This window comes from Sesamum indicum, linkage group LG16, assembly GCF_000512975.1.
Source record: "Sesamum indicum cultivar Zhongzhi No. 13 linkage group LG16, S_indicum_v1.0, whole genome shotgun sequence".
In the NCBI taxonomy this organism is placed as follows: domain Eukaryota; kingdom Viridiplantae; phylum Streptophyta; class Magnoliopsida; order Lamiales; family Pedaliaceae; genus Sesamum; species Sesamum indicum.
The window spans coordinates 1,295,757-1,305,571 of record NC_026160.1 but is presented as its reverse complement, the minus strand read 5'-3'; the positions used below and the strand labels follow the sequence as shown (position 1 = coordinate 1,305,571).

Sequence of the window (9,815 nt, the reverse complement as noted above, 5' to 3'; positions counted from 1 at the left end):
CCATGAATCTTCACATCAACGAACATCAACCCTTTCTTCCTAGGAATCCGGGGCTGAACTTCTTCCTCTTTTCCCGGCTGCTCCACAGTAAGCGCCGGGATGGTCCTTTTCGCAAGGGGTGGCGCAACTCTCTTTGCCGCCACCGTAGAGAATGTGTTGCACCATTGGTTCACGGCCCCCAAGTTGTCCTCATACTCCTCCGTGTCATTCTCACCACCTGCCTCTGCTTGTGGCTCCACACTCTTTGAGGACGACGCCTTGTCGGTAAAGGTCGTTGCCAGTGCATTCAACACCTGTCTCTTCGGGCAATCCCGATACATATGCGGACCATCGCAGATCAAACACCCTCTTCTCCTCTCGGGTGCTCCCTGCCTGTTCTCTTGGGGCTTGTTCCTGTTTGAACTGCCCTGTGAGCCATTCTGAGCGTGGGGTTTCTGGTCTCCCCCACCTCTGTTGAAGTTATTCCTGAACCATCTCGTCCCATTCGACTTCTCCCGCTCAGGACTAGGCGTCGCCTGCCTATCCTTTTGAGTCTCTAGGTTGAAATCGGCCAGGCGTTCGGCCGCTATAATAGCCGAACTCAAATCGGTCACTCGTTGCCTCTGCAACTCGTTTCTCGCCCACTGTTTCAAGCCTTCCCTGAAAGTGAACAGCTTGTCTGCCTCCGACATGTCTCGGATGTTCAGCATCAGCGCTGAGAAAGCTTTGACATATTCCCGCACGGAACCTGTATGTTCAAGCTTTCGCAATGCCCTCCTGGCATTGTACTCCACATTCTCGGGGAAGAACTGCTCTCTGATCGCCTCCCGTAGAAGAGCCCACGTGTCGAGCTGTATTTGATGAGCCTGGATTTCCGCAAACTTGGTCCGCCACCACAGCTTTGCGTCACCAGTCAGGTACATGGTCGCAGTCGCAACATTCCTTGCCTCGTCCCGCACGTCTGCCGCAAGGAAGTACTGTTCCATGTCGAAGAGGAAGTTCTCGACCTCCTTCGCATCACGCTCACCGCTATAGGCCTTCGGTTCTGGTATTCGAAGCCTAGCACCGAGGTCGTGAGCAACCATAGGCGTGCTACCCACTGCACGCTGGAGCAGTCCAATCTGAATGGACATCTACTCCATGTCACGCCGCATATCGGCAATGCTGTCGTTTCCGAATACGCCAGCCATCTCCTGAATCACGTGCCGACACTCGTCCAACTCCGAATTCAGCACCGTGATCTCAGATTCTAGAGAAGAGACCTTCGTCTCCAATTCCACCAACCGGGAGTGTCCGTCCTCCGGGTTCTCAGCTCTCTCGCTGGTTGAAGCTGCGGCATGTCGCGGGCTTTCCGGATCTTGCCCCGATGCCCTCGCAGCAGTAGCGGTCCGCCTCGGCCCCATCGTGGCACGAGGCTCTGATACCACCTCTCACGAGGCGCCTATCACACAGCGCGTCGTGTGGCTAGTAGTCCGCTGACTACGTCCGCCAATACCTCCGCTCGGCACAAATGCAGCGCGCCGAATATATCAGAGTCGGGAGGAACAAATCACAAAATCGTAAATTGCGCACGCGGATTTAGAAAACCAAATTGCATTGAACTGAAAATGCGTATACAATGATCAACGATGCTAGAGCAAGGGGTTCGCCTTGAGGGGGACTCTAACACGTCACTAAACCAAGCTTCTTGAACTCATTCCCCCCTATAATAGGCTTAAAAAAATAAATCCTATTGCCTACACTAGACACTAGAAAAGCTGAAATTTGCAACTCAAGAGGCGTAACGTCCCCTTGAGGAATCTAAACAACATAAAGCAAATAACAAAGCAGTAACAAAGCAATAAAAGGCCTACACCTAAGACTCTAACACAGTTGGGTGTCCGTCGTCTGTTGATGAAGGCTGAGTGGTCGGCCATGTAGAACGGTTGAGTGGCCGAAGTGCGCGTCACGGGGCCTAGTGAATGGGCAGCCCGTGACACAAGGGCTTAGCTAAGCCCTTGACTTGGAGGAAACTACTCCCTTTTATTTAAGAGGGAGTGGCCAAGCATGAAAGGCTTTTTAGCTCTCTTGATTTCTTGTCTTTATATCTCTCTCCCTCTCTTCTTGCTTGCCAGCATTAAGTGATATTTTCTCTCTTCCACTCCAAACTAAACAACTTGAAATTGATTCGAGTTTCTTTTGAGTTTATCTAAAACACTTTATATTTTCATAGATATTTTGTTTTTTATAGAGTTGGTGATCAGAAAGTCAATTGAATTGACAACTATTCGTCAATTTTTATTAAAATAATATTGTCTAAAGGAATAGAGTAAGTATTCATATATGACATGTATTTTATGCTTACTGCTCATGTTAAACGCCGTTTTAACAACATAATAATGCCCATAGGTTGAGTGGTTAAACTTGTGGAGTTGGGTTGTGCATAAGTTGGCAGCTATAAAACCAACATTCAGGGATCGATTTGATACATTCCAAGTTGAGGGTCTCAAGACAGGGCATCAGGAGTTCTGTAGAGAATTGCACTAAGTATTGTAGTGATGTGTTTCATTGGTGGAGACATAGGTTGTCTATATAATTTTAGTGAGTTAGTTGGGAAGATAATCAACTAGCCAAACTGACTCGCGAGAATCGTCATATAGAAGCCTCGAATGTGGCATGACTAAAGTTTTTGATCAAATAATATGGGATTAGTCTTCGGACTTGAGAAATCATATCAGTCGCATGCATATGAAAACTGTATTTTAGATCTGACAAGAAATGACCCTACATTTTGATATGGTAATTACAAACCATGTCCAGAGTAGTGGAAATATCTATGAAAACGATAAATTTCAAGAGAGATTTTGTTCACTGTCAGCATTTGACAGAATATCTCCTATAAAATAGATATACCCCAAATTCGTACAGATATTATGCACCCACAATCCAAATTATGCTGATGTAGATAAAACATGGATTTAAATTTATAGTAAAATTTTTATCTAATTCATAATTATAATATTTTATTATTTTATTTATTTTTTCTAGAAAAACATTGTAGCTAATTTGTTGTGTACGTAAGCAATAAATTCCTAATGTACACTACAAATATTTGTGGTTATTTTGTCGCCCACGTACCGTATTTGTTTTTGGATAATTTTAATACATAGTTTGCTCAAGAATATTCATTGTTAGCTCATCTCATTAGCTACAAAATTAATTTCATTATAATATTATTGGCAGTATATGCCAGCCAGTGGGAATTGAACCTACATTTCCATAAGTAGAAAAATCTAGTTTTGAGAAAAGTAATTATTAAAGGCTAACAATTCATAGGTATATTTGATATCATAAACATATATATAACTTGCTAGGGAAAAAAAAAAATTGGTCCATTAACTTTATCTGCAATTAATTTTAGTACACTAACTTTTATTGTTATCACATTTTGACCAATAATTTACAGAAATAGGTCAATTAAGCACGGTGGCGAACGAAAATTAGATTTTTTGCCGGAAAATGCACATGCTCTTTAATTTGGGGATTTTTAATCTCATGTGGCACTATAGTGTTACATGGCACTTGATGTGGCAATATTTGAAGGGAAAAATGTTAGTATTTCCTCCCAAAGCCAATTACCAACTAATAAAAAGGGAAAAATAATCTCCATTGAGGATGAGTTTCTCATCATCACCATTTTAGTAGCAAACATTTTAGATTTCACACAATAATAGAGTGAATCGTAAAAGAGGGGAGAGAAATTAGGCTGAAGAATTTGGGGAGTTCTGCTTTTGAAGAATTTAACAAGATGTACACGTCATTGTCTACGTGGAAATACACGTGGCTATACTGGCTGTTTTTTCACCATGGCCTTGCCAAGTTAGCCAATTTCGATGGAAATATTTAAATTAGCCGAAAAATTGACAATAAAATCCTAATTTGTATTTAATTGACCCATTTCTGTAAATTATTGGTCAAAATGTGATACAACGAAAGTTAGTGTACTAAAATTAACCGTGGACAAAGTCAATGGACCAAAATTTTTTTTTTCCCTAACTTGCTATCAAAAAATTTGATCATAGTTCAAAATTCTATCACACACAAAAAGAATTATCTCATTTCAAGAAACATAACATTTAATCATGATAATTGTCATGGTTAATAGTAAATAGCAGTAGTAAATAGTTATTGACTACAACCATATAATGGTTGTTGGTCGTGGTTTTTGTGAAGGTACCATGATAAATATTTTTACCATGGCTCTTAACTGTAGCATATAATTTTTTTATGGTGGAAAAATTAGTTCTTTTACTTTTTTTTTATTTAACTATGGTCAATAATAATAATTTATCGTGATTTTTAATCATAGTTATTAATATTATAGTTAATAGTAATTTTTTTTTCTCGTATCTTATTATACTGAATCCAACCATATTCAAACCAACAAAGATTTTCATATTTGACCCATAGATTTGAACCCGTTTTGGATCCGACTATATGAACTCGATCCATACATTCATTTGTCATAATAATAATAATAATAATTTATATATATATATATATATATATATAAAATATCAATATTTTATTTTGTGAAATTATCTATTCTGATTTGACAGTTTTAAGTTGCTATGTACACTATGCACTACAATATTATAGAAATTAACCAAAACTTGACTAACTCTTGAAATTCTATCCACCACCTAGAAAATGTATTTGAATTTTATACTTCAATATTTCTGGTCAAAAATTTTCATAAGATGTCAAAATCGAATTGAAATTTCATAAAAATCGGGTATAAGATCAGATTTTCGGATTTAATTTTTATATGTAACAATTTTTTAATTTCAATTTGTTTCGATGAGTTCGAGATAAAACTCAGCAATAATGTATTCGATTTTGATAATTAGGTTTAACTAAGTTTTACCATTTGAATTATGATGGTTCTTACACTTTGGTATTTATATATATTTTTTTTGTCAATTTATCATTTCAACTTTACGAAATTTTGTACTTTACCATTTATAACTGTTTTTCTATCAAGTTTTTCGTCAAAAATTACAGCACATGTGATATATAAGGGTTATATGACGATCAACAAAAAAATAATCATATATGATGAAATACAAATTTCACAAAGTTAAGATGATAAGTTGACACAAAAAAAATTTAGATGCTAAAGTGTAAAATGAATATAGTTTGGATGACAATATATAATTTACCCTGATAATTATTATCAAACTTTTCTTGACATTCATCCAAATCTCTGTTGAAAAATTAAAATAAAAAGGGTAAATACTATAAAGTCAATAGTGTACTTTTTATTTAAGCTTCATTTTAGTAAGATAAAACCAAATTAAAGAATATTATAAATATATTGATCCCTAATAAGTTGGGAAAATCTCATTTTTTGTCTTATAATTTAGATTTTATTTATTTTTTATCCTAATAATTATGAGAATGTCACTTTAAGAATAACATCTTACATTTTATTTTATTTTTAAATTCGTTGTTAAATAATTGATGGAAATGACCAGGTCAGACTCATATGGCTTTTAAGTGGGCATTTTGAAGGGAAAAAAAAAAAGCATGTGCCCTCGCATAGGAAAATCTCATTTTTTTGTCCCATAACATACACTCTTGTCCACCTTTGGTCCCAACAAATTATGAAATTTTTAGTTTAAGAACAATAACTTATGATTTTTCTTATTTTTCATCCTATCTTTAAATACTTGATGGAAGTGATTACATGGTACTCATGTGGCCATTAAGTGGGGGCGTGTTGGAGACTATTCTTGCACGTGAGAGACATGTTCGTTTTTGGAGGGATTATGATTGCAACTTTTGGCAAGAAACGGTTTAAGGCTGACACCATTTGGGTCCTTTCAAACTTGCAATAATTGAGCTTATCAGGCTGAAATACGGCTTTAACAAGTTGTTCAACTGCTGCAAAATCAAATATCATGTTTTACGGCGGTTAAAAAATATGGAAAAAGTTAAAATTCTGAAAAATGAGATCCTCACTTTAAATTGGTCCTTATTTAAGGTAAAATTATAACATTAATTAGTCTTATAAATTAGGGGGCACGAAAGTTTGTCCTGTAAGCAATGGACTAAACAATATTAGTCCTACAATTTATAATTTTGTGGTAATTTTAATCCTTCACACGTAAATCAATTAAAAAATCAGAGGAGCAATTGGGGATTTTAGGAAAATTGTGATTCTTTTGCCAGCTGGAAGCTAATTCTGGACGTGGCAACTTTCGTGGCATTAGGCCTAATGTTTTGAAGGAAATTAACACCGCTTTTGTACTATGTATAACGCAATAGAATGACAAAAAAAAAATCAGTGATTATATGTAAAATAATGAAAATTTCCCTCCAAAATATCTAGATCTAGTGCCACATAAAATGCCACGTTGGCAACCGATTGCCACGAAAGAATAGAGATTGATTATGAGAATATCATTTTTGGTACTCACGTGGCCATTAAATAATTAATAGAATTGGCCAAGTGATACTCACGTGGCGATTAAGTGGGCATTTTGAAGGAAAATCCTGATCTTTCTCGTTATGGATAACTCTTCTTTCATTTTATCCAACTTGTGAAAGAACCCAAGCATCACTTTTTTCGCCCTTGTGTAAATTTGCGGGTCTTCCCACGTGAAAACTCAAACCGAATTGCGATATTGTCATGACCATAGACTTCCCCGACTCGATCTCATATACAAGGTTTTGATACATGCTTTCTTACTGTGATAACACATAATATTTGATTTTGCAACATTTGAATCTCTTGTTGAAGCCATATATATAGTCTGAGAAGTTCAATTCTTGCCAGTTTCGAAGGATTCAAATGGTGTAAACCCTAATTCATTTCTTACAATTATAATCCCATAAAAAAACAGAACATGCGCCTCTCACATGCAGGAATTCCCTCCAACACCCCCCAACTTAATGACCACATGAATACCATGTGGCCGTTTCCATAAAATATTTAACGACAAGACGGAAAGTGAGAAAAATCATTAGTTATTATCCTTAAAATGAGAATCTCGTAATCACCAGCACCAAAAACATTGAACAAAGCCCAAGTTATAAGACCAAAAATGAGATTTTTCTATAAAAGACACATACCTCTTTTTCCTCCAAAACGCTTATTAACACGTGAGTCTCAGATTATCATTTCCATCAATTATTTAGCAATGGGACTAAAGATGACACAAATATAAAATTTCGTCAATAAATAAAATTCCTATAATTATTGGAACCAAAATTAATTAGAACCTAATTATGGGACACAAAAATAATATCTTTTCACAATAATTACGATGTGATGAATAATTTTGGATGGACAGAATATTGGTTTATGGATATGATCAATCCGTCGGCAACTACGGCCCACCAAAACCTCAGCCGACAACAGAAAACTACAACCCAACACCCCTTTAACTATATAATATATATTTAGATCAGATGGCCGCAGCGTAATATCTCTATACTTATAAAATCCCTGCGGTGTTGCTCTTTCACTATGCTATACATTACTAACATTTATGCTACATCAGACGTGAAATTCCCTGCCATATTTGCTATCGTGTTGGGGGCGGCGGAGCCACCGTGAGTCCCTCGCCGGAAGCCAGGCGGCAGAGGACGGAGGGAGAAAGTGAAAGACCAGTGAAAGTCATCAAGTCCAGGAATAAGACAGCGTGTTGGGAGCCAAAGCTTCAGGGAATCGATGAGGACGGCCCGACGCCAGAGGTTGAAAGCGGTGGCGTTATCCGAAGGACAACCGGAAGTTATATCAAGAAACGGCGGAGAATTGTCGGTAATAATCCATGGTAAAGGCTGCGACGCTGTCGCCGTCGCCGCGGTGTCCTCAGGATGACTTTCGGTATGTATCTCTGTCTTCTCTCATTTGTTTGTTTTTCTCCTTTTGGTCGTGAGGTGGAAGCGGAGGCAGGGAAGACAGTGATGTGGTTCTTTATTTCTTTTTTAAATTTTATAAATGTTAATACATGAATTAAATTAATTATTTTTTATATTTAAATATAATAATATTAAAAAATTAAATTTTATTTAATGTAATTTATATAATTAATATACCTTCAAAATATATTCAACACAACCAAATTAACTAATAATATTTAGAAACATATAAAATCATGTATTGTGATTTTAAAAACTTATAAATATTAAAATAATCCAAAAAATTGATATTTTCATATGTATCATAATTTAATTTTGATGAAATAATATTATTCAAAATTTAATTTTGATGTAATAATATTATTTACATATAAATATTTGATGAATACTAATTATTTAGTATTTGTAATATTTTCTTAGTAAAATATGTAAAGGTAAAGAATAGATCAAAATAGTATCCCACATCTCTAGCGCGTGTAGGCAACTCTTCATTTTTTTTAACAGGAATGATTTGTTTTGTAGTGTTATAATCATAGAGGGCCTTTTTGGACTATTTAATTAATACATGTAATTTATTTGAGATGCTTCATTAATAATAACATCTTTAATTAATTGCTCACTAATAAAAACTTGAACACAAATAAACTCATTTAAGACTGTTTAGAGCCCACAAATCTATTTATATTTAATTAAACACAACTGAAATTGAACTCAAGTTAAAACATCGTAAATTCAAAAATAAATTGTATTGACATTTCATAAAATTAGGTCTAATCACGTGATTTTCATTTCCTTTTATGAAATTACAAGACCACCCCTACAGAGGTGGCGAAGTAATTTACCTCAATGAGTCTGCTTGTAAATTTTTGTATTATGGAGTCGCTATATAATTAACCTAATTTCAGAGGTGTTATGTAATTTAACCTATACTCGACTCAACTCAAGTTTAGGTGGATTGGGTTGGAACCATAAATTTCAAATCGGCTAAAATACAATTAACTCATTTATCCTGTCTTAGTTAATTAATTATATCACCAACTTTAGTTCTTTGTGCGTTGAAAAATTTTTAGGGTTAACTACATCTACATTCACTAACCTATGATCTATTTACACAAACAGTTTTTATCTTTTTTAAAAAAAAAATTACACATGCAACCCCATAAATATCAATATCACTGACACAAATAATTTTTATTTTTTAAAAAATTGAATATACACTCTCGGAAATATCAATAACATTATAACCACAGCGGCTATGTGCCACTGTGCTGATGGCTTTGTGCCGATCTTTTATTCATTTGAATTCTCCGTTGCAGCGTATAAATACAGCTAACCTTCTCTTCCCAAACTGCCCTTCAAGACTCCAGAAATTCACTGCGCTCTCACTCCCAGCTCCATTCTCTTCACTATCATCGTCATCCATGGATAGCCCACCAGAAGGTTACAGAAGAAATGTGGGAATTTGTCTTATTAACCCCTCTAAGAAGATCTTTGCTGCTTCAACCCCCTTAAAAATATTCACAAATTTAGAGATGACAATTGATAAAATTCGAAATACCATCAAAATTTGAGATCAATAGTCGAAGTTTTAATGGACAATGCCACCCCAAAATTAAGAAAAAATATCTTTAGAAGTTTCAAACTATGTCGCAAACAAGAATTAGTTATACTAACCAAATTCTGACGGAAAAAATGGTAGGGATGAAAAGGGAGGATAAGGGATTGCAATAGACAAGGGAAAAGTGACTATATCAGTTTAATAATCATGCTTTCCAGATTCTCGAGAAACGTCCATGTTAGGCAAGTTAGGGTTATGATCAAAAGAGAAATATGGCGGGCTGGTCGTTAGCAGTAGTGGGGGTTCTAACGGAGGCATCCGCATCCCAAGTTTGCACTGAGGGATGTGCACTGATATCTACTTCACCCTT

At 35.9% G+C, this 9,815-nt stretch overlaps 1 protein-coding gene across 1 annotated transcript in view; it reads left to right on the top strand.

Moving 5' to 3' along the window:
• LOC105178519 (histone-lysine N-methyltransferase ATXR3-like) overlaps positions 7,715 to 9,815 on the top strand; it is a 22,595-nt gene continuing 20,494 nt past the window's right edge. Inside the window, exon 1 of the mRNA XM_020699389.1 lies at positions 7,715 to 7,852. The gene's annotated coding sequence lies outside the window, so the exon portion shown is untranslated. The remainder of the gene's footprint in view (positions 7,853 to 9,815) is intronic.